Below are 23,270 nucleotides of genomic sequence, written 5' to 3' on the forward strand. Positions count from 1 at the left end.
CACTCATTTTGCCACGTATGAATAGATGACATCAGCAGATTTTTTTTGGTTTTCGGCTTAAAAATGTTGTATCTCCTAAATAAAAAAGCGAACTAAAAATCCGTTTTCACCATTAAATCCGTCTCGACGAGATCTTCAAAACTAGACCCCATGTTGATATGTTTTGACGATTTTTTTTGCCAGAAGTTGCCACGATGTTTACACTGCAGTTGCCATAGGGCTTAAACTAAAGTTGCCATGTGGCAATTTTAGTTTGTAGATCATGACAATTTTAGTATTTTGATGATGGCAACTCCAGTACTTTGACCATGAAAATTATTTTTTGTATGAACCATGGCAATTTTACGTGCATGTATCATGGCAATTTTAGTTTATGGTTCATGGCAAGTCTAGTTTCTTAATTCCCCGTTTTATAAATGTCAAAATTACTTTTAAATGTAGAAGAAAATAGCTGAAACATATCATGGCAACTTTAGTGTAAACATCATGGCAATTCATATGCAATAGACATGGCAACTTTTATCCAATTTTTTTTCATCAAAACATATCAACATGTGATCTAGTTTCGAAGATCTCATCGCGAGGGATTTAATTGTGAAAATGGATTTTCAATCAAATTTTTCGTTTAAGAGATAAAACATTTTAAAAACTGAAAACCCAAAAAGATTCCTGCGTGCATGCATGCGATGACGTGGCAATCTGTTTACATTAGAGACGTGTGGTGCGTCTCCCTTCCTGCCACACGTGTGGCAGTTAACGCGACCCAAAACTATTGAAGCTCTTTGTGTTTGCTGTGATAGACTACTTCGTTTATTTGTTTTTCACGTAGCGTTATATTCTAGTGATGATGTTAGCTATGGGAACAACAACAATTTCCACTTCCAGCTATTTTTATTTTCTGCATTTCTCCTACTGCGAACAGAGGAGAAGAACGGTCAGCAGGATTTTCTTTGAACTTCCATTTTCTCCTCTATGGCGAGACCGTGCGCCGCTCTTCCTCGATGTTAGCAGACACACACCACCCAAGCACCACTTCTTGACCCTAGAAAATGCAGACTTTGTGTTTTCGATATTTTCCAAATTTTCTGTCCGAGTTGTATGTTTGTGTTTACAAGAAACATAAACATGTGTGCATATCCACTTTAGAAAATTGTTTTGCAGCGAAGCATTTAAAAAAAACACTCCTCCGAAAGTTCATGGATTAATTGCTGTCAAAAAAGTTCGTATCTTTGGTTTTGGGTCATCTCGTCGAGAAAAAAGGGCCAGTGTATGTTATAAGAACTTAAAAGCAGCAATGATGGGTATGATAAATTTATAATGGGCATAATTGAAAACTAAATAAATTTATCATAAATGAAAAAACACTAGCCCTTTTGTAAATTTAGAGCTCACATATAATAAATTTATCATAATTGAAAAAACACTAAAAACATTTATTTGAAAAAATTAAATAAATAATAGAGCGGTTCGTAGTTTATTACAAATCTTGAATTTCTGAAGATACTAAAGGATTAACCAAGAAGTTCAAATTAAAATAACAGAGTAGTTAAATATTCATATACCAAGAAGAAAACAAGCATCACATAGAAAAAATGTTAACTCCTGAAGTTCGCATTTGATAAATTGAAGAGTTTTAACAAGATGTTATTGGTGTACACAACATATTCCAATGAATTTTCCCGTTATTCAAAATGGATAACCAAAAAGTTCAAATTAAAATTATAGAGCCTTTAGAAATTCGTAGAAAAATAACATATTCTTTTTAAATAACCCCAAGATGGTCCAATTGAAATAACATGAAACTTCATAAAATAGTTTATAAAAGCCCGTTTATAAAATATGGAGTTGCCCATTTCTAAAAAAAAGTAGAAGTTCAAATATAAATGACAGAAAGGTTCGATGTTTATTGGAAAATTAGGATTTTCCCTGTTACAAAAGAATAAACTAAGAAGTTCAAATTTAAAAAATAGAGAAGTACAAAAATAACACATCAGTACAAAAAGTAACACAACACTTTGAAACGGATATTTCACAGTTTCTAAATAAAAAAGTAGGACGTTCAATTTTAAAAATAAAGCAGTTCAAAATTCGAATTAAAATTTCGAATTCAAATAAACAACAGGTTCAATATTTATTACAAAACTAGGATTTTTCCGTTACTAAAAAAACAAGAAGTTCATATTATAAAAATAGAGTAGTTCGATATTTAGAATAAACTTAGAATTTTCTTATTACCAAAAAAATAAAATCAAGAAGTTCAAATTAAAATAACAAAAGTAGTTCGCTGTATAACGAAAAACCAAAATTATTTCTATTTCTTAGAAAATAAAAGTTGAAGTTCAATTTCAAAAAAAGAATGATTTTTTACCCGTTACTAAAGAGCAAACCAAGAAGTTGAAAAATAAGAAAAAGGAGCAGTTCAAAATATTTTTTTGATAAAATGGCCTTTCTACATTTTGCTAAAAAAATGGAGAAGTTCAAATTTAAATAGCATAGAAGTTCAAACTGTTTATTCCAAAAACCAAGAAGGTTAAATTAAAAAACCGAAACACAAAGAAGTTTAAATTGATAACAGGCAGAAGTTCATGTACTACATGGTGTGTGTTTCGTATAAGAAAATATTTATAAAAAGGTGAAGTCCAAACTTTTTGTGGCTAGAAGTTCAAGTGCCTAGTCTGGGAAAGTTCAAATAGTGCTCTTGTTCAACAAGTTTCCAAGGATATATAATATTCTAATTCCAAAAAAAATATTTAACACAAATTGGTGTATGTCATTCGAAACAAAAGTTTAACCGCACTAGAAAAAATGGTGTGTGTTTTCAACAGGTTTTTAAAAGGTATATTATTCATGCAACTCCGATGGATGGGTGAGATATTAGGAGCAAACATACGTGACCGAAATTCAAAATGAAAAAAGCAGGAAGTTACACTACTACACGGAATGCGTTTCAAATGAGAATAAAATGAATAAAAAACTAAAAGCCTAAAAGGTTTGTTGCAAGAAGTTCACGTGCTCCTCCCGATGACGTTCAAGATCTCTAGTGCGAGACGTCTGACCTTCAATTACAAGTAAAAACCAGGCAAAAAATCGACGTTGTTTTTGCCATTTTTAAAACTACTCTCAAATGACAAAAAATTGTAACGTCTGCCTACATGAAAAAGATGCTCCTATTCATAAGCATTCCAATGGTATATTGTATGTTATATTCCGATGAATGGTTTAGATTTTTTTATGTATACCGTTAAAAACACTTTTTTATGCATTAAAATAATATTTTTAACCATCGTGAGTATGAAAAACTGATCAACATGAAAAAGTTGTGTGTTTTCAACAGCTTTCCATCGATATACCATTTGCTCAATTCTGGTAAGTGGTTGGGGAGTTACGGGCAAAAAACAGCACGTCAAAAACAGAGTGAAGTTCAAACAGACATGCCACAGAAGTTCAACTACTTCACGCAATGCATTTCCTTCCGCGATGAAGCCAAAAAATCATGATCTCGCCATTTTCTAAATTACTTGAAAACGGCAGGAATATCATTTGTGTAAGTTCAAGTCCTCGGTCGGAGAAAGTTAAAAAAATTATTGTGAGAGAGGTTTGTTCAAAAGGAATATCATTTGTGTAACACTGACAAAACGGATGAGAAAGTTACAAACAAAAATACGTCACAGAAGTTCAACGTGAAAACAGTAGGAAGTTCAACTACTACATTGAATGAATTTTAGATGAAAAACTTTTAAAACCGTCGCAAGTATGATAAATGATTTACATGGGAAAGTTGCGTGTTTACAACAGCTTTCCATCTGGATATCACTTGCTCAATTCCGGTGAGTGGATGCAGAGCTATGATGTCTACTACACAACCTTCTTCTTGTAGACGTTGTTGGGCCTGCAAGTGCACAGGTTTGTAGGACAGTAGCAAATTTCCCTCAAGTGGATGACCTAAGGTTTATCAATCCGTGGGAGGCGTAGGATGAAGATGGTCTCTCTCAAACAACCCTGCAACCAAATAACAAAGAGTCTCTTGTGTCCCTAACACACCCAATACAATGGTAAATTGTATAGGTGCACTAGTTCGGCGAAGAGATGGTGATACAAGTGCAATATGGATGGTAGATATAGGTTTTTGTAATCTGAAATAATAAAAACAACAAGGTAACTAATGATAAAAGTGAGCGTAAACAGTATTGCAATGATAGGAAACAATGCCTAGGGTTCATACTTTCACTTAGTGCAAGTTCTCTCAACAATAATAACATAGATAGATAATATAACAAGCCCTCAACATGCAACAAAGAGTCACTCCAAAGCCACTAATAGCGGAGAACAAACGTAGAGATTATGGTAGGGTACAAAACTTCCTCAAAGTTATTCTTTTGGATCAATCTATGAAAGAGTTCGTACTAGAATAACACCTTAAGATACAAATCAACCAAAACCCTAATGTCACCTAGATACTCCATTGTCACCTCAAGTATCCATGGGCATGATTATACGATATGCATCACACAATCTCAGATTCATCCAACCAACACAAAGTACTTCAAGGAGTGCCCCAAAGTTTCTATCGGAGAGTCAAGAACGTGTGCCAACCCCTATGCATAGGTTCCCAATGTCACGAAACCCGCAAGTTGATCACCAAAACATACATCAAGTGGCACATGATATCTCATTGTCACCATAGATAATCACGACAAGACATACATCAAGTGTTCTCATAAAAGACTCAATCCGATAAGATAACTTCAAAGGGGAAACTCAATTCATCACAAGAGAGTAGAGGGGGGAAACATCATAAGATCCAACTACAATAGCAAAGCTCGGGATACATGAAGATCGTGCCATAGAGGGAACACAAGAGAGAACACAAGAGAGAGATCAAACACATAGCTACTGGTACATACCCTCAGCCCCGAGGGTGGACTACTCCCTCCTCGTCATGGATAGCGTCGGGATGATGAAGATGGCCACCGGTGATGGGATCCCCCTCTGGCAGGGTGCCGGGAAGGGCTCCCAAGATGTTTTTGGTGGCTACAGAGGATTGCGGCGGCGGAGCTCCCGATCTATCTTCTGTTCTGGAAGTTTTAGGGTACGTAGGTATATATGGGTGAAAGGAGTACGTCGGTGGACCGAAGGGGGGCCACGAGGTATGGGGCGTGCCCCAGGGGGCTGGGCGCGCCCCCACCCTCGTGGGCACCTCCCTTCTTCCCTGACGTGCACTCCAAGTCCATCGGGTGGCTTTCCTTCCAAAAATAACTTCTCCAGTTGATTTCTTTCCGTTTTGACTCCGTCTGATATTCCTTTTCCTCGAAACACTGAAATAGGCATAAAACAGCAAATCTGGGCTGGGCCTCCGGTTAATAGGTTAGTCCCAAAATTAATATAAAAGTGGATAATAAAGCCCAGTATTGCCCAAAACAGTAGATAAAGTAGCATGGAGCAATCGAAAATTATAGATACGTTGGAGACGTATCAAGCTACGAGAAAAAATCAGGTGAAAACAGAGTGAAGTTCAGGTAGACATGCCGAGAAGTTCAAGTTCTTCATTGGTGCATTTTCGGAGAATCTGTTTTGCGACAAAAGCAGAACGCACGATCTCACTGTTTTCAAAATTACTTGAAACGGCTAGGAATCAGAGAAAACCATCAACATGAATTTTTTTTGCATTTTCCATAGCTTTTCAACGGTATATTATTTGCCCATTCCGATAAAATGTGTAGAAATTACGGCCAGAAAACGTTTTTAGCCATTTTCAAAATTGACTTAAAATCGTAAGGAATTGGAAGAAACAACACATACAAAAAAGTTTCCCATTTCCTCAAGCTTTCCAACACCATATCATTTGCTGCATTCGGACGTACGGTTCAAAAATTAGCTTGAAAATACAAATTCAGTGGAATTGTATCATTTTCTAAATTACTTTTAAACCGTTCAAAAATTCAACATGAAAAAGTAGCGCATTTTCATAAGCTTTCCAATGCCATATCATTTTCCTCAATTGGATTAGCCGTTTAGAAATGACATCGGAAATACGACCTCAGCTGTTCGGTTTGCGAAATTTTATGATTTTCTAAGTCACTTTTTAACCATAGGGAATTACAGAAAACTATCAACATGTGGAAGGAGCAGTTTTGGAGCAGCTTTCCAACGCCATATTATTTGCCTCATTCTGATAAACGGTTTAGAAATATGATCGAATATAGTATTCATGGTTTTTGTATGAAGAAAAAACAGTTTTAAAAAATGCTCTTAAACCGCTTACATTTTGCCAAAAATTCAACTTGGTTCATGATACTCATGTCCATAGCTTTTCAAGGTATATTGCAAGCCCCATTTGGACAATTTTTAGCTGAAGTTCAACCTAGTACTCGGGGAAGGTTAGGTTGGGTAACTTAGGAAGTTCAGGTTGTGATCAAAATATTATTCTGATCCCATGATCAGAATAGTGTTTATGTGTATATATATAGTACTGATAAAAGTGGGGATCCGAAAGTAGTCTTGGCCTGGTGGTTGGACACAAGCGAAGTATACGAAGTTGGAACCGCAAAATTTTAACTAAACAAATCCCAAGGAAAAAGCTGCTAGATTGATCTACTTATATAGGAGCAAGAGATGGCGGCCTCTATCTACTTATATAGGAGCAAGGGGTGGCAGCCAAGGAGGTGGAAGGACGTCCCAAGACAGCCTAAAATAAACCCTAGGTCGTACAAGGCCCATGTGCCCAAGTGGAGGTGATGCATCACCTTTGGACTTGTAGTTTGACTCAGATTCTGCTACAGCATCAGATTGTTTCGTCAATATCTTCATGCTCCGAACAAATTTGAAGTTGAATGCAATTGGGTTTGAAAGTGCATGAAATAAAAATTTCAACAAAAAAGAATCACCCAATTTGGATTCCGGATGCAAAAGTTCTTGATGTTTTGAGTCAGGTATGTCTGTGCAGTCCTAATCCGAGTCTGGAATGTGAGTGACTTGGACTCTATCTTCTCTTGGGCTAAAAGTGACATGAGAGAACTTCTGGAAAACACATAAACGTCTCTTTTTCCCAAAATCTTCATATGTGGATTGTACAAGTGTCTGGTAGTTCTGCAATTAGGCATGAAACAAAAAGAGGCGAAGTACTTTTGTTCTATATAACATAAATAACTTACTGCATAACTTTTATCAGAAGTCACCTCAAATAAATATGCATATGCAATATTTGTGATCATATCCAAGGTAGCCATGTCCTCGTCACTTTACTTTGACAATAACGATCTGACTGTCATAGTTCATAAGGATGGTCAGAAACGGCTTCTCAACCAATTGCAAGTCCATCAAAAGATCTCGAAGCCATTCTGCTTCGACACCAGACGTGTCTAATGCTGTTAACTCTATTTTCATTGTCGATCTCGTTAAGATCATTTTCTTGCAAGACTTTCAGGAAACACCACCACCTCCAAGAGTAAACATATGACCAGTTGTGGCCTTCATCTTATCAGCATCAGAGATCCAGTTCGCATCACTATACCCTTCAAGTACCAATGGGTATCCGGTATAGAGATGTCCATAGTTCATAGTACCTTTCAGATAGTGCATAACTCTTTCAACAACATGCCAATGTACATCACCCGGTTTGGAAACAATACGGTTCAGTTTGCTCACAGCAAACGCGATATTAGGCCTCTTTGTGCTTGCTAGATACATGAGTGAACCAATAATATGAGAGTATCTCAATTGACCTATAGATGTGCCTTTGAACTTTTGAATCAGCACACTAGGATCATATGGTGTTTGAGATGGTTTGCATTCCAAATATCCAAAATGACTCAAAACTTTCTCAACATAATTGGATTGCAGAAGCATAATCCCACTCGCATCATCTCTTAGTAGCTTGATGTTCAAGATAACATCAACCACTCCAAAGTCTTCATCTCAAAGTTCTAAGATGGAAATGACTTGACCTCCTCAATGACTTTGAGGTTGGTTTGAAATATCAGTATGTCATCAACATACAAGCACAATATAACTCCTTTGCCCCCACCATAGCGATAGTAAACACATTTGTCATCTTCACTAACAACAAAGCGAATAGATGTCAGAGTTGTATTAAACTTCTCATGCCAATGTGCCATTACTTAGGTGCTTGTCTCAGGCCACATAAAGATTTTAGCAACCTACACACTTTTCCTTCCTGACCATTGATACATCTTGAACGTATCTATAATCCATGCTATTATAGTATCATTCTTGGATGTTTTATATGCAATTACATATCATTTTTTGGGACTGATCTATTAACTTAGTGCCAAGTGCCACTCGCTGTTTTTGCTTGTTTTTTGGTTTTCCAGGAAATCTGTACCGATCGAAGTCCAAATGCCACGAAACTTTTTTTTGATGATTTTTTTGGACAAAAGAGACCTTAGAAGCTTCGGGAGGAGACCAGACGTGCAACGAGGAGATGTCAAGGCAATAGGGCACGCCTAGGGGGTAGGCACGCCCTAGTGTCTTGTGGGCTCCTCGTGGCTCGGTCTAACCTAATTCCACCTCTATAAATTCTCTAAAATTGGGAAACCAACATAGATCCACCCACAATACTTTTTCCGCCGCCACTAGTTTTTGTTCTTCGAAGATCCCACTGGAGACCTTTTCTAGTACTCTGCCAGAGGGGGAATCAATCACAGAGGGCCTCTACATCAACCTTCCTACCCTTCCGATGATTTGTGAGTAGTTTACCACAGACCTATGGGTCCATGGATAGTAGCCAGATGGCTTCTTCTCTCTTTGATCTTCAATAGAATGTTCTCCTCGATGTTCTTGGAGATCTATTCAATGTAATCTTCTTTTGCGGTGTGGTTGTTGGGATCTGATGAATTGTGGGTTTATGATTAGATTATCTAGAATATTATTTGAGTCTTCTCTGAACTCTTTTATGCACGATTATTATAACTTTGTATTTCTCTCCGATCCATTCGTTTGGTTTGGCCAACTATATTGATTTATCTTGCAAAGGGAGAGGTGCTTTGTAATGGGTTCAATCTTCCAGCGCTCTACATTCCAATGACAGAAAGGGACAAGACACGTATTTGTATTGTTTCCATTAAGGATGAAATGATGGGGTTTATTCATATTGTTTGAGTTTACTTTGTGTACATCATGGCATCTTGCTTAAGGCATTACTCGTTCTTTATGAACTTAATACTCTAGATGCATGCTGGATAGCGGTCGATGTGTGGGTAATAGTAGTAGATGCAGGCCGGAGTCGTCTACTTGTCTCGTACGTGATGCCTATATACATGATCATTCCTTGAATATTGTAATAACTATGCACTTCTCTATCAATTACCCAATAGTAATTTGTTTACCCACTGTATGCTTTTTGGTCGAGAGAGAAGCCTCTAGTGAAAACGCGGGTCTATCTTTATCATATATTAAAATCCAAAAATACTTTGCTGCAATTAATTTACTACTATTTTATTTTGTGTTTTTGTTTATCTATCTACCATATTCAGACTTGATCCTTGTAATTAACCGCCGAGGGGATTGACAACCCCCTTGATCGCGTTGGGTGCAAGTATTTGTTCTTTTGTGTGTAGGTGCTGTTCACAAGGTCTTGCGTGGTTCTCCTACCGGATTGATAACCTTGGTTTTAACCGAGGGAAATACTTATCTCTGTTGTACTGCATTATCCTCTCCTCTTTGAGGAAATCCCAACGCATTTCACAAGTAGCAGGAACAATTTTTGGTGCCATTGCCAAAACCTAGCAAGTACCATTGCATAAACTGTCATCTCCTTGCATTTACTTTCATTTGCCATTTTCCTCTCGTTTTCATCTCCCCCACGTCTAAAGCGTTTTCACAAAAACACAAATATTTTTTGTTTGCCTTTTTGCTTGTTTGACTTGCTTTATTATTATGGCCAGCTCTTCTCCCGATATGCCTTCCCCTCCTTAACTAGGAGAAGGTTTAGGAAATTTAAATTTCAAGCATTCTAATGATGAATCTTTAAAAGGAGCTTGGGATAGATTGTTAGAAATACAAATGATAGCTAAGCCTAAGAGTCATGTTAAATTGCTCCTTAGAAAGTTTTTATGTTGGTCTACCTCTTGTTCATAGACGTGTCTTGGATTCTATGTTTGAAAATGATTTCCATGGAAATAATGCCTTTGACACCTATGAAAAGATGAAAAGCATATTTGAACAACCGAAAGTTGAAACTATTGAGCCTACCATTCTAGTAAGCTATCGTCCAATTGAGCTAATAGAAGAAACTAAAACTAGTACGGATTGCAACTTTCGAGGAATATTTAATCTTGCTTCTAAAATAAATAGTAATGTGGTGTCGCATAATAGGAGATTTGATGCTTTAGAACATAAGGTTGGCCTTTGTGTTTTGAAAGAAATAAAAATCCTTAGTACCAAGCTTGATCACCTAGTTCATATTATTGGTAATGGCAAAGAGAGTTGCTAGGGCCATTAAGACAAAGGATGACAACACTTGAAACTATGCATTATGCTTAGCTAGGGGCATAAAACAATAGCGCTTGTTGGGAGGCAACCCAATAGTTATATTTATTTTGGTTATTTCTTTTCTATTTTTTATGTGTGCATGCAATTATGCTACTATTATGGTTGTGTTTTTGTGTTTAAATTAGTGTTTGTGCCAAGTAGAGCCTTTGATATGATTTGGTTGATAGTTGATTTGATTTTGTGAGAAAACAGAAATTTTGTGCCCAGTAGCAGAATTGTTTAAATTCACTGGAATAAGATAAAATTCCGAATTGTTTTACACATGATTGATATACAAATTTCCCACATTTTTCTAATTTCCTTAGCGTATCCCAAATTAACACAGTCCACGGTGTTTGATCCATGCTTACGCTTTTTGGGGATCGGCACATTGACTTTCACCGAATAACCCCAAGTACATATGTATGAGAGTGTCGTCCTTCTCTTCTCCCATTTCTCATAGGGAGTGATCTCGTTATCCTTTGTCAAAACTTTATTCAGGACATGACATGACTTCAACATAGCCTCCCACACCATGCCTTGGAGAAACCCGATGTATCTAACATGACGTTAACCCAATCAGTTAGAGTACGTTTTTTACATTCGACAACCCTGTTTGACTAGGGTGAATAGGGAGGCGTCCACTTATGAATAATACCATATTACGCACAGAAGGAATCAAACTCACTCGAGAAGTACTCTCCACCATGATCTGATCAGACTCGTTTAATTTTCTTTTCAAGTTGATTCTCAACTTCTGCCTTATAGATTTTAAAGGTGTAGAGCCTCATCTTTAGTATTTAATAGACACACATAGCAATATCTAGTGGAATCATCTATAAATATCATGAAGTATTTCTTTCCACCTTTAGTCAACACACCATTCATCTCACAAAGGTCAGAATGTATGAGTTCTAGTGGCGCCAGGTGTCTCTCCTCCACAGTCTTGTGAGGCTTGCGAGGTTGCTTAGCTTGCACACATGAAAGGCACTTAGAACCTTTGGCTAAAGTGAAACTCGGGATTAAATTCAACTTAGCTAGCCACGTCATAACACCGAAACTAATGTGACAAAGACGTGAATGCCAAACTTCAGATTCATTAAAACTCGAATGAATATTGTTCATGAATTTATTACAAAAATTTGCAAGGGAAAAGCGGAACATTTCCTCCGCATTCATAACCTTTTCCAACAAATAGTCCATATTTCATAACAACTAATTTATTAGAATCGAAGACCAACTTAAACCCTTCTCTACATAGAAGGGAGCCACTAACGAGGTTCTTCTTGATGGCGGGGACATGCTGCATGTTCTTCAGCTGCATGATCCTTCCCAGAGTAAACTTCAGATCGACCGTGCCAACACTATGAAAAGAATCACTTGCGCCACTTCCCATCAATATGGACCCGTGGCATGTGACCTGGCAAGAAGAAAACAATGAAATGTTAGCGCACACATGAATACTTGTACGTGTGTCCACCCGCTAATCAGTGGATTAACAAACTGAAAACATAGTAAATAAATTACAATACCGAGATGCACCATTCTTATTGTTGCTCACAATCATGTTGGTAGACTTGTGGTCCTGCCCTGGCTTCTTGTACTTGTTTCGGCACTTGTTGGCCCAATGTTCATCCGAACCACAAGTGAAGCAACCATCTCCCTTTTTGTTCTTCTTGAACGTCTTCTTACCTTTTTCTTAAAGTTAGTATTCTCTTGGACACCATTCTTTCCCTTGGGCTTGTGAGAATTTAAGTACCTCTGATGCACCATATTGGCGACTGTAGGATCGAAAGTATGTCTAGAGGGGGGGGGGGTGATTAGACTACTTGACCAAATAAAAATCTAGCCTTTTCCCAATTTTAAGGCTTGGAAGATTTTAGCAACTTAACACAAGTCAAGTAATCAACCTACACATGCAATTCTAAGAGTATAGTAGCAGAATGTAAATCATTACATATGAAGGCAAAAGGGAGGAGTTTGGAGGGAGCAAATGCAATGTAGACATGGAGATTTTTGGCGTGGTTCCGATAGGTGGTGCTATCGTACACCCACGTTGATGAAGACTCCAATCCACGAAGGGTAACGGTTGCGCGAGTCCATGGAGGGCTCCACCCACGAAGGGTCCACGAAGAAGCAACCTTGTCTAGTCCACCATGGCCATCACCCACAAAGGACTTGCCTCACTTTTTTTGACTATATACTGCAAGGCAACAACCTCACAGTCTTTTATTAAACCACAGAACCAAAGTATTACAAAGTTACAAAGTTAAGACAAAGGAGGAGAGAGTAATACTTACAAAAGAAGTGGTTAGGGTAAGGCAGCTATCCAAGAGGTTAATCTATTCCTATATTTACATTTGATTCTATGAGCTAAAAGAGAGATGTCATGCAAAAAAATTCTCCTCCATGATCTGAAAGATGGTGATTCATTTCTGAAAATCTTCCCATTTATTTGCGTCCAAATATTCCAAGAGGCAGTGAAGACTACCTTTGACAAAAAAGGATGGCCAAAATCCCTCGTAGCATCAGAAGCCACTTGGGTAGATCTTCATGAAGTAGGCGATCTCCTTGCCCTTACAAACTCCTTGGTTCAACTCCACAATCTTGATGGAGGCTCCCAAGTGACACCTAACCAATCTAGGAGACACCACTCTCCAAAAGGTAATATATGGTGTGTTGATGATGAACTCCAAGCTCTTGTGCTTGAAATGATAGTCTCCCCAACACTCAACTCTCTCTCACAGATTTTCATGTGGTGGAAATATGATTTGAGTGGAAAGCAACTTGGGGAAGGCTAGAGACCAAGATTTTTGTGGTAGGATTGGAATCTCTTGGTCTCAACACATGAGTAGGTGGTTCTATCTCAGAAAATGAGTAGTGGAAGTGTAGGCACGTTCTGATGGCTCTCTCTCAAATGGAGAAGGGGGTGGAGGGGTATATATAGCCTCCACACGAAATCTAACCATTACATACAATTTACCAAACTCGGAGGGACCGAATAGTGAAACTCGGTCAGACTGATCTGGTTCAAAATGTGAATGTTAGGCTTTTCAGTGGGACGGACAATATCAACTCGGTGGGACCGATCCGCTAGGGTTAGGGAAAAACCTCATCGCGGTGAGACCGATCACATGAACTCGGTGAGACCGATTTCAGTAATAAGCAAATAGAGACTTGGTCCAGCAAACTCGGTGGGACCGATCGCTCTTTTTGGTGAGACCGAAACATTATGAAAAGGAAACAGAGAGTTTTCATTTCCAACTCGGTGGGACCGATCGCTCATCTCGGTTAGACCGAAATATTACGAAGGGAAACCGAGAGTTTGCAATCCCATCTCGGTGAGACTAAGATCCCTATCGATGAGACCGAACTGATTAGGGTTTATGGCTATGGCTACGTCAAGTGAACTCGGTGATGCCGGATAGATCAAATCGGTGGGGCCAAGTTTGACTTTAGGTTTAGTACATATGTGGAAATGAGAAAGTGGTTGGGGGCTTTTGGAGAATATCACTAAGCATTTTGAGCAAGCATGCCATTAAGTAACACCTCATCCCGTTTTAATAGTATTGGCTTTTCCTATGGACTCAATGTGATCTTCGATCACTAAACTGAAAATGAAGAGTCTTGAGCTTTTGCCAATATGTGTCCTTAGCATTTTGAGGGGTCCACATCTCTAGTCCATGCCATATGAAACATTGAACTTTCTGAAACATTAATCTTGAATGGATATTAGTTTAATGAGCTATATGTTGTTATGAATTACCAAAACCACTCGGGGATTATTTGCACTCTTAATCTCCCCCTTTTTGGTAATTAATTACAACATATAGATCAAAGCTTCGACAAATTATAATATAAATGAAGTACATCATCGCTTTAAGTATGTGATAAGAAAGAGCTCCCCCTAAATTTGTGCATTATTTAAAATTTGCTTTTGAATGCAAATGCACAATCGATTAGGATTATGGGTTAATCTTCCATGTCACATACATCTTGGTGGAGCACTCAAACTGGTAGAATATAAAATATGCACTCATCACCAAGGCAAGATATGAATGATGATACATAAGAGATAGAATATCATCATTCAAGCACACACATTAAAGCAAGATATGATCAAACACATGATCATAGGAGTATCTCACACATAAGACAAATAGTGTATCAACCAAACAAGCAAGCAAAAACAAGGTAGCAAGAGAGAAAAAATAAGCAAAACACACACTCTCTCTCTTGAAGCCTATGATCTATACACTTTCTCCCCCTTTGGTAACAAGTTACCAAAAAGCTTGAAAATGCATAGTGCTATGCAGCTCTCTAAGCATGATCTCCGGGAGCTCTGGTGTGCGAAGGTGGTGTGGAGAGGAGTCCTGCAAAAAATGCATCTAAAGAGGTCTCTGGAGCTGGTGGAGTTGCAACTGCAGGAACAACAGAGGCTGTAGCTGCTGGTGCTGAAGTAGTAGCCCTAGTGTCACTGGCTGGCACAACTGCAGACCTTTCTGCCCTTGGCACTCTCTAAAAAGCTTTAGTGGTAGCTCTCCCTCTGAAAGTGCAACTATCCCTGGGTGGTTCTGGTAATGATTAACAACATATAGCTCATTGAACTAATGCCTTTTCAAGGTAAATATTTTAGGAAACTTCAATGATTGGCATGGAATGGATAAGGAATGTGGACCCCTCAAAATGCTAAGGACAAAAGATGGGCTCAAGCTCTAAAGTCCAAGACTCTACATTTTCTATTTTAGTAATCCAAGGTCACATTGAGTCTATAGGAAAGCCAACACTATTAAAAGGGGATGAGGTGTTGCGTAATGGCTTGCTTGCTCAAAATGCTTAGTGATATGCTCCAAAAGTCCTCAACCACTTTCTCATATCCACATATGTCCCAAACCAAAAGTCAAACTCGGCCCCACCAATTTGATCCATCCGGCACCACCGAGTTCATTTGACATAGCCACTGCCAGAAACCATAGTAACTTCGGTCTCATCGATAGGGATCTCGGTCTCACCGAGATGGGGTTGCAAACTCTCTGTTTCCCTTTGTAACGTTCCAGTCTAACCGAGATGAGCAATCGGTCTCACCGAGTCTGCAATGCAAACTCCCTGTTTACTTTTCGTAACGCTTCGGTCCCACCGAGTTTGCCGGACCAACTCTCTGTTAGCTTATTACCAAAGTCGGTCCAACCGAGTTTGAGTAATTGGTCTAGCCGAGATTACTTTATGCCCTAACCCTAATGATATCGGTCCCACCGAGTTGACATGTCAGTCCCACCGAAATTGCCTAACGGTCACATATGTACTGAATCGGTCCGACCAAGTTTTCTGATTCGGTCTCACTGAGTTTGGTATATTGTGTGTAACGGTTAGATTTTGTGTGGAGGCTATATATACCCCTCCACCCTCTCCTCACTCACGAGGGAAGCCATCAGAACGTGCCTACACTTCCACTACTCATTTTCTAAGAGAGAGCCACCTACTCATGTGTTGAGACCAAGATATTCCAATCCAACCATATGAATCTTGATCTCTAGCCTTCCCCAAGTTGCTTTCCACTCAAATCATCTTTCCACCAAATCCAATCCTATGAGAGTGAGTTGAGTGTTGGGGAGAAGCACAAGAGCAAGGAGTTCATCATGAACACACCATCTATTACCTTTTGGAGAGTGGTGTCTCCTAGATTGGTTAGGTGTCACTTGGGAGCCTCCGACAAGATTGTGGAGTGAACCAAGGAGTTTGTAAGGGCAAGGAGATCACCTACTTCATGAAGATCTACCCTAGTGAGGCAAGTCCTTCGTGGGCGATTGCCATGGTGGGATAGACAAGGTTGGTTCTTCGTGGACCCTTTGTGGGTGGAGCCCTCCGTGGACTCTAGACATACTTTCGATTCTACAATTGGTATCAGAGGTTTGGTCTCCATTTGCCTTGATTTCCATAGCTTTTGCTGATCATAGCCTTGGTTTCACAACCTAGGAGAGTATGGCGTCTAGCGAGGGAAATTACCACCGTAGAGGTCCTTACTTTGATGGTACTAATTTTGCTAGTTGGAAGCATAAGATGAAAATGCATATTCTTGGACATAACCCCGCCGTTTGGGCTATTGTGTGTATTGGCTTGCAAGGTGAATTCTTTGATGGGAGAGAACCGAACTGTGAAGCTACCGCAGAAGAGTTGAAGATGCTGCAATACAACGCTCAAACTTGTTATATTCTCTTCAATGGATTGTGCCCCGAAGAATTCAACAAAATCAGCCACCTTGAGAATGCAATGGAAATTTGCGATACTTTGATTGATATGCACGAAGGTATCGACTCCATCAAGGAATCCAAATTGGATGTGCTTCAAAGTCAACTTGACAAGTTCAAAATGAAGGATGCTGAAGGTGTCACTGAAATGTACTCTAGGCTTGCTCTCATCACAAATGAGATTGCCGACTTAGGAAGTGAAGAGATGACCGACAAATTCATCATCAAGAATATCCTAAGAGCCTTGGATGGAAAATATGACACCGTGTGCACATTGATCCAAATGATGCCCAATTACAAAGATCTAAAGCCAACAGAAGTCATTGGAAGAATTATTGCTCATGAGATGTCACTCAAGGATAAGGAAGAGCTTCACAACAAGTCAAGTGGTGCTTACAAAGCCTCATGTGATGCTCCTACATCATCAAGTGAGAAATAAACCTTGAATGAGGAATTGAGATTAATGGTGAAAAACTTCAACAAGTTCTACAAGAGTAGAAGCAAGGAAAGAAGCTCCAAGTCAAGGTCCTATAATGACAAAAGATCTTCGAGTCGTGAACGTAATTGCTAAAATTGTGGAAGACCCGGACACTATTCCAATGAGTGTACGGCTCCTTACAAAAGGAGAGAAGATTCACCCAAAAGGAGAAGTAGAAGAGAAGAATCACCACCAAGAGAGAGGAGTAGAGATGATCATTATGAACGAAGAACCTCTCGAAGAAGCAAGGAGTCGGAAAGGAAGGACAAATCATCAAAGAGCTACACAAAGAAAAGACATCAAGCTCATGTTGGTGTATGGGTATCCGGCTCCGACTCCGACCATCACTCCGAGAGAAGCTATAACTCCGACTCCAAATATACTGAAGATGAAGGTGTTGCTGGTCTAGCACTTGTGTCAACCAACTCCTACGACATATTTGACTCACCAAATGAAGGAATTGGAAGATGCTTCAGGGGTAAAGGCCCAAAGGTATCACACACCGATTATGTTGATTTCAATAGTGATGAAGATGACTTGTTAGGTGATGATGATTTACATGTTGACAACTCTAGTGATGAATACTATGATGAAACGTCAATTAATCATGCTAATCAAGATAAAACGAATGACAATGATAAGGAGAAGATCGAGCATCTAACTAAAGAACTAAACACTCTTAAGTTAGCTCATGAAACTACCTTGGAAGATCATCGAGAACTTTTAAAGACTCATGAGAAGTTACGCTTTGAAAAGCTCAACCTTGAGCAAGAGCATGAGTTTTTAAAGGAAATCAATGATGATCTTCGCAAGAAAAGTTCTTATTACATTGCCAAGCATTTACTCTTATCTACTTACATGCCACAAGTCAAGTCTAGTAATAAGAGTAAGAAAGATTCTTCTTCTAGTAGTAACAATAATCATGCTAAATCCAATGTTGTTGCTTCTAGTAGTTCTCTTGATTCCACTAATTATTCTCTTAGCCAAGTTACACTTGAGCAAGAAAATAGCTTATTGAAGGGAATTATAGAGAAGGGTGTCTACAAGAGCCTTGCCAGAAGTAAGCAATTTGAAGAAATTGTACGCAAGCAAGGAAGGCACCGGAAGAATTAAGGTGTTGGTTTTGAACGAAAGTTCAATGCCAATGGGGTTGAGTGGGAAGAAGATCAATACCCTAAGACAAAGTTTGTTCCCGAACAAGAGAAGTATGATCCTACTTGTTTGCAAGGGACACAAGCTCAAGATGATCTTCCACCACAAGACCACAAGCAAAAAGGCAAGGACAAGCTTTAAGAGGAGATCGATGCATTTGAAGAAGCTCCTAAGGCCTTGGTCAAGTGGGTTCCCAAGACTACATCAAGTTCTACTTCATCAAGTTCCACTACTACCCCAAGGATTCCCATCAATATGATGTGGATCCCAAAGAAGGACTAGAGAGTTCTTGAGGATGACTCCGCCAATATTCTTCACTCATATCATTTTGGCAAGGACAAGTGCAATCAAATTCCACATCTTGCACTAGTTCAAGGAGTCACAAACCCTCTTGTTGGTAAGACAAGGGACAAGGTAACCTAATGTTTTCATGGATATCATCTTGTGTGTGCATAACTCTATGTCTCTATGGATATCCTTGTTTGTTCCTTGTGGGACTAACCCTTGTAGGTATTGAAAGTGCAACTCACTCCAATGGATTGCTCCAAATGATCTACAACAACATTGAGCATCCACATCTTCAACACCTAGATGAAGTCATCATCGACAAAACCCAAGGTTAGTTCATCCCTCTTAGGGGGGATCTCACATCTAGGGGGAGCTTTACTCTAAAGATTGAGCTAAAGCAACTCTAATGGTGTGAACACAACAATGCTTTATGTAAAAGTGGCAACCCCACTTGTGCTTAAACGATGAGTATGACCTATGATCAAATGTTCTCATTTGACTCCTAAGTCAATATACTCATATATAGATGACCTAGTCATCGCCAATTGTTTGATAGATGCTAGAATTGGTTGTGCATGCTTTGCCACATATTTCATTTGCCATTTTATTGTGTGAGCATGTTGGGTGCATATTTGACTCATTCGAGGACATCCACTTGTTGTTTTGTGTGTTTGGCTTTTTTCTCTTTTGCCAAGTGGATGGACAAGAATGCCTAAGAACCTTCTCTATCTATCTATGCTTTTCTCGTCTCTAACTCTATTCATGCTAAATCACAAAGTTTGATCAAGTCAGATTCGAACCACTCTGTGTGAGGAGCACTCAGAATCCCCGATCGTCATAGACTTAAACTTCCAAAACCTCTTTGTGCATTTTGGTCTGACCATGACATCCATTTCGGTCAAATCGAGTTCACTAAGTTGATCTAGGTTTTCATCTCAGTGTAATCGATTTGAACACTTCGGTCACACCAAGTTGCAGCAACCGCTTGCAATTCTGCAATCCCGGCGCCACCGAGTTGTTCCACTCGGTCACGCCAACAGGGTCGGGATATAAATACCCACGGGTGAGATTTTGGAAATTACTTCAAATCCTCTCAGCCCGCGCGTGTCGTGCTCTGCCTCCTCGGGTCTCCGGATAGTCTTCTCACCGCCAACGACCTCCCGCCGTTGGAATCTGCCGCCGTCGACGGATTCTGCTCTGCCATCACCGCCGTAGCGAACACTCGCCGTTCTAGGGTACATGTTCGACCCCTTGTGCTGTCATTTTCACTCCGATTCCTAGCACAAGGACAATGCCATGTTTCTTTCCATGAATGAGATTAATCTATGCAGCTAAATCTTCCATAGGTCTAGATTGATTCGAAAATTTTAGGGTTAGCTCTCCACAGAACTCATCAAGGACCGACCGAAATGTAGAAATCGGTCTCACCGATTTGGCTTAGGCCATTGCACATGCGCTTTTCAGTCTGTCCGAAACGTGCAAATTGGTGTGACCGAGTTCAAGATTATGTGAAACCCTAGCAATCTCGGTGCCACCAAACTGTGACTCGGCCAACCGAGTTCACTAGTTTAGGTTCCAAGTGTTGCTTCGTATCACAGAGTTTGTCAATTAGGTAGCTCTGAGATCACTTCTGTAGAGAACTAAAACTAAGTTTTTGACTCAATTTGTTTTGCAAAACCTTTGTACTTTGTGATGCTCATCTACTCTACCTCACCTACAACCTATTCATAGGGTCTACTGACAGTTTGCGTGCAAGATGTCTGACCAGAGTGACAGCCAGAATAGGTCTGAATAGCAAGAGCAGCTGAGTGAGGGCACTAGTCCCTCCAGCAGCTATGATGAGGGCAGCAGGAGCAGACCTAGTAACTTGCCCAAGGCAGCTACTAGAACAAGGAAGAAGAGAACTTCTGATTCAGAGGATGAAGACTATGTTGCAGCTGAGAATGAGGCCACTTGAAAGAGTTTGGCACTCCTGCATCAACTAGGACAGGCATGAACAGAAAGGCACCTACAAGGAGAGTGCCTACATCCAAGCCAAGGAAAGTTGCCACAGGTGAAACTATGAAGTTCACCATTGAATCTAAAGAAGAGGCAGCTGGTGAGGACAAGAAGAAGAAGAGGGAAAGAAAAACAACAACTAAGGTACTTGGAAAGTCTACAATGGTGAGATCTGATGATGAAGAGGAAGAGGATGCTGCTCCATCTCCTAAGGCACAGAAGCTCATGGGAGATGCTATTAAGTCAGGGGCTGCTGCTAAGCCCAAATCTGCTCCCAAAGCTGCTACTCCATCCACCAAGAGTGCACCCAAGAGGAGTACCAGGAACATACCTGCTGAGGAGAAGAACAAGGCCCCAGTGCCTGAAGTTGAAGATGAGGAAGTTGAAGCCCAAGTGCTAAGGAAGCTCAAACCCAAGATTCCAGACCATAATGATGCACATCCTGTTGTAGAGGACATGAGGATCAGGAAGGATGCAGGACTGAGACAGTGGAGGAAGAATGACCCATATGATGTAAGGAGGAGAACTGATGTGGATTACAGGTTCCACACAAAGGAACAACAAGATTTCTATGAGACAATCCTGCTTGACAAGAAGCCCATAGTGTGTGACATGAGATGGGTCGACTGGACTTACATTAGAGAAAATGAAGATCACTTCCCAGGTGTTTATGACAGCTTCAAGGCCTGTGAAGTGGACAAGTTTGTTGGCCAGAAGCTCACAAAATGAAATGATGAGCTAATCATGCAATTTTACTCTACTGCTCATTTCTATCCAGATGGCAGAATTGTATGGATGTCAGAGGGTACAAGGTACCAGTCCACAGTTGATGAGTGGGCTAGATTGATCAATGCCCTAGAAGCTCATGAAGATGACTTGGATGTGTATGCCAAGAAGAAGAAAGATCATAACTCAATGGCAAGCATGTACAAGGAGATTCCTGATGCAGACCTAGAGACTCACATGTTTGGCCCAGTGAAGCACTTACTGTCAGGCCTGTCTACTATCAATACCATTCCGAGGCACACTCTTTTGCCACAATATGGAGATCACAGAATGATAAGAGGACACTCCATCAACTTGCTGCATATATTTTATGTCCCTCAAAAGTTCAAAGTGATGAATCTGATTGTGGAAACAATCAAGAGGACAGCTGCAGATCAGAAGAGGTCTTGTGGGTATGCTCCACAAATTCAAGTGCTCATCAACTACAAGATGGGCACATGCACATATCTATTGGACAAGGAGCATTTACCCCTCAGGCCAGACTTTGAGGATAACATTGTTGTCATGAATGAGGAAGATCCATCCTCAGTGCAAGCACATGAGAATAGAAAGAAGGCAAGGGCAGAGAAAGCTGCAAAGATGCCAAGTGCTGAAGAGGCACCTCAGGTGTTCTTGAAGAGCAAGCAAGATCAGCTTGGATATCTGATCCAATCCACCTTGAGGATTGAGAAGGGCTTGGCCACCCTGACTCAAAACCAGGAGAGCTTGGAGAGGATCACTGAGCAGAAATTCTATGATCTTGATGCCAAAGTTACTGATATTCAGTCAGTGATTGAGCAACTTTAGGAGGAAGTGGAGGACAAGAAAGGAAAGTCTACCACAGATGCTTTCATGAGAGTGCCAAGAAGTCAGAGGTCTGCTGCAGTGCCTGTTCCAGATACAAGAGCTACTACATCTGCACAAGCAGCCACAACTTCAGTGCCACCAGCTCCAGCAGCCACTCCATCAGCTCCAGCTACATCAACATAAGCTTTCATCCTTGGAGTCATCTCTACACCACCTCATGAAGACCAAGCCTGAGAGACGCATAACACTATGCATATTTTTAACTTTTTGGTAACTTGTTGCCAAAGGGGGAGAAATATGTATAGATCATAGTCTTCGAGAGAGAGAGAGAGTGTGTTGTTTTGTCTCTCTTTGCATTTTATTTGCTTGAACTTTATTGTGTGTTTGCTTGATACACTATGTCTTTTGTGAGATACATGGATGATCATGTGTTTGATCATATGCTACCTTTAATGTGTGCTTGAATGATATTATCCTTCATATCCATTTATGATCATTCACTTTGCTTGGTGATGCGTGCATGTTTTCAATTATTATCATTTTGAGCGCTCCAGCAAGATGTAAGTGACATGGAAGAGTGACCCATGATCCGAACACATTGTGCATTTGCAGTCCAAAGCAAATTTTAAATAGTGCACGAATTTAGGGGGAGCTCTTACTTATCACATACTTCTCAAAGAAAAGATGTATTTCAATCTTATTATCATTTGTCGAAGCTTCGATCTATATGTTGTCATAAATTATCAAAAAGGGGGAGATTGAAAGTGCAATTATCCCTGGGTGGTTTTGGTAATGATTAACGACATATAGCTCATTGGACTAATGCCTTTTCAAGGTAAATATTTCAGGAAAGTTCAATGATTGGCATGGCATGGATAAGGAATGTGGACCTCTCAAAATTCTAAGGAGAAAAGATTGGATCAATCTCTAAAGTCCAAGACTCTACATTTTCTATTTTAGTGATCCAAGGTCACATTGAGTCTATAGGAAAGCCAATACTATTAAAAGGGGATGAGGTGTTGCTTAATGGCTTGCTTGCTCAAACTGCT

The sequence above is a fragment of the Triticum dicoccoides genome, chromosome 4B (assembly GCF_002162155.2).
Source record: "Triticum dicoccoides isolate Atlit2015 ecotype Zavitan chromosome 4B, WEW_v2.0, whole genome shotgun sequence".
In the NCBI taxonomy this organism is placed as follows: Eukaryota; Viridiplantae; Streptophyta; class Magnoliopsida; order Poales; family Poaceae; genus Triticum; species Triticum dicoccoides.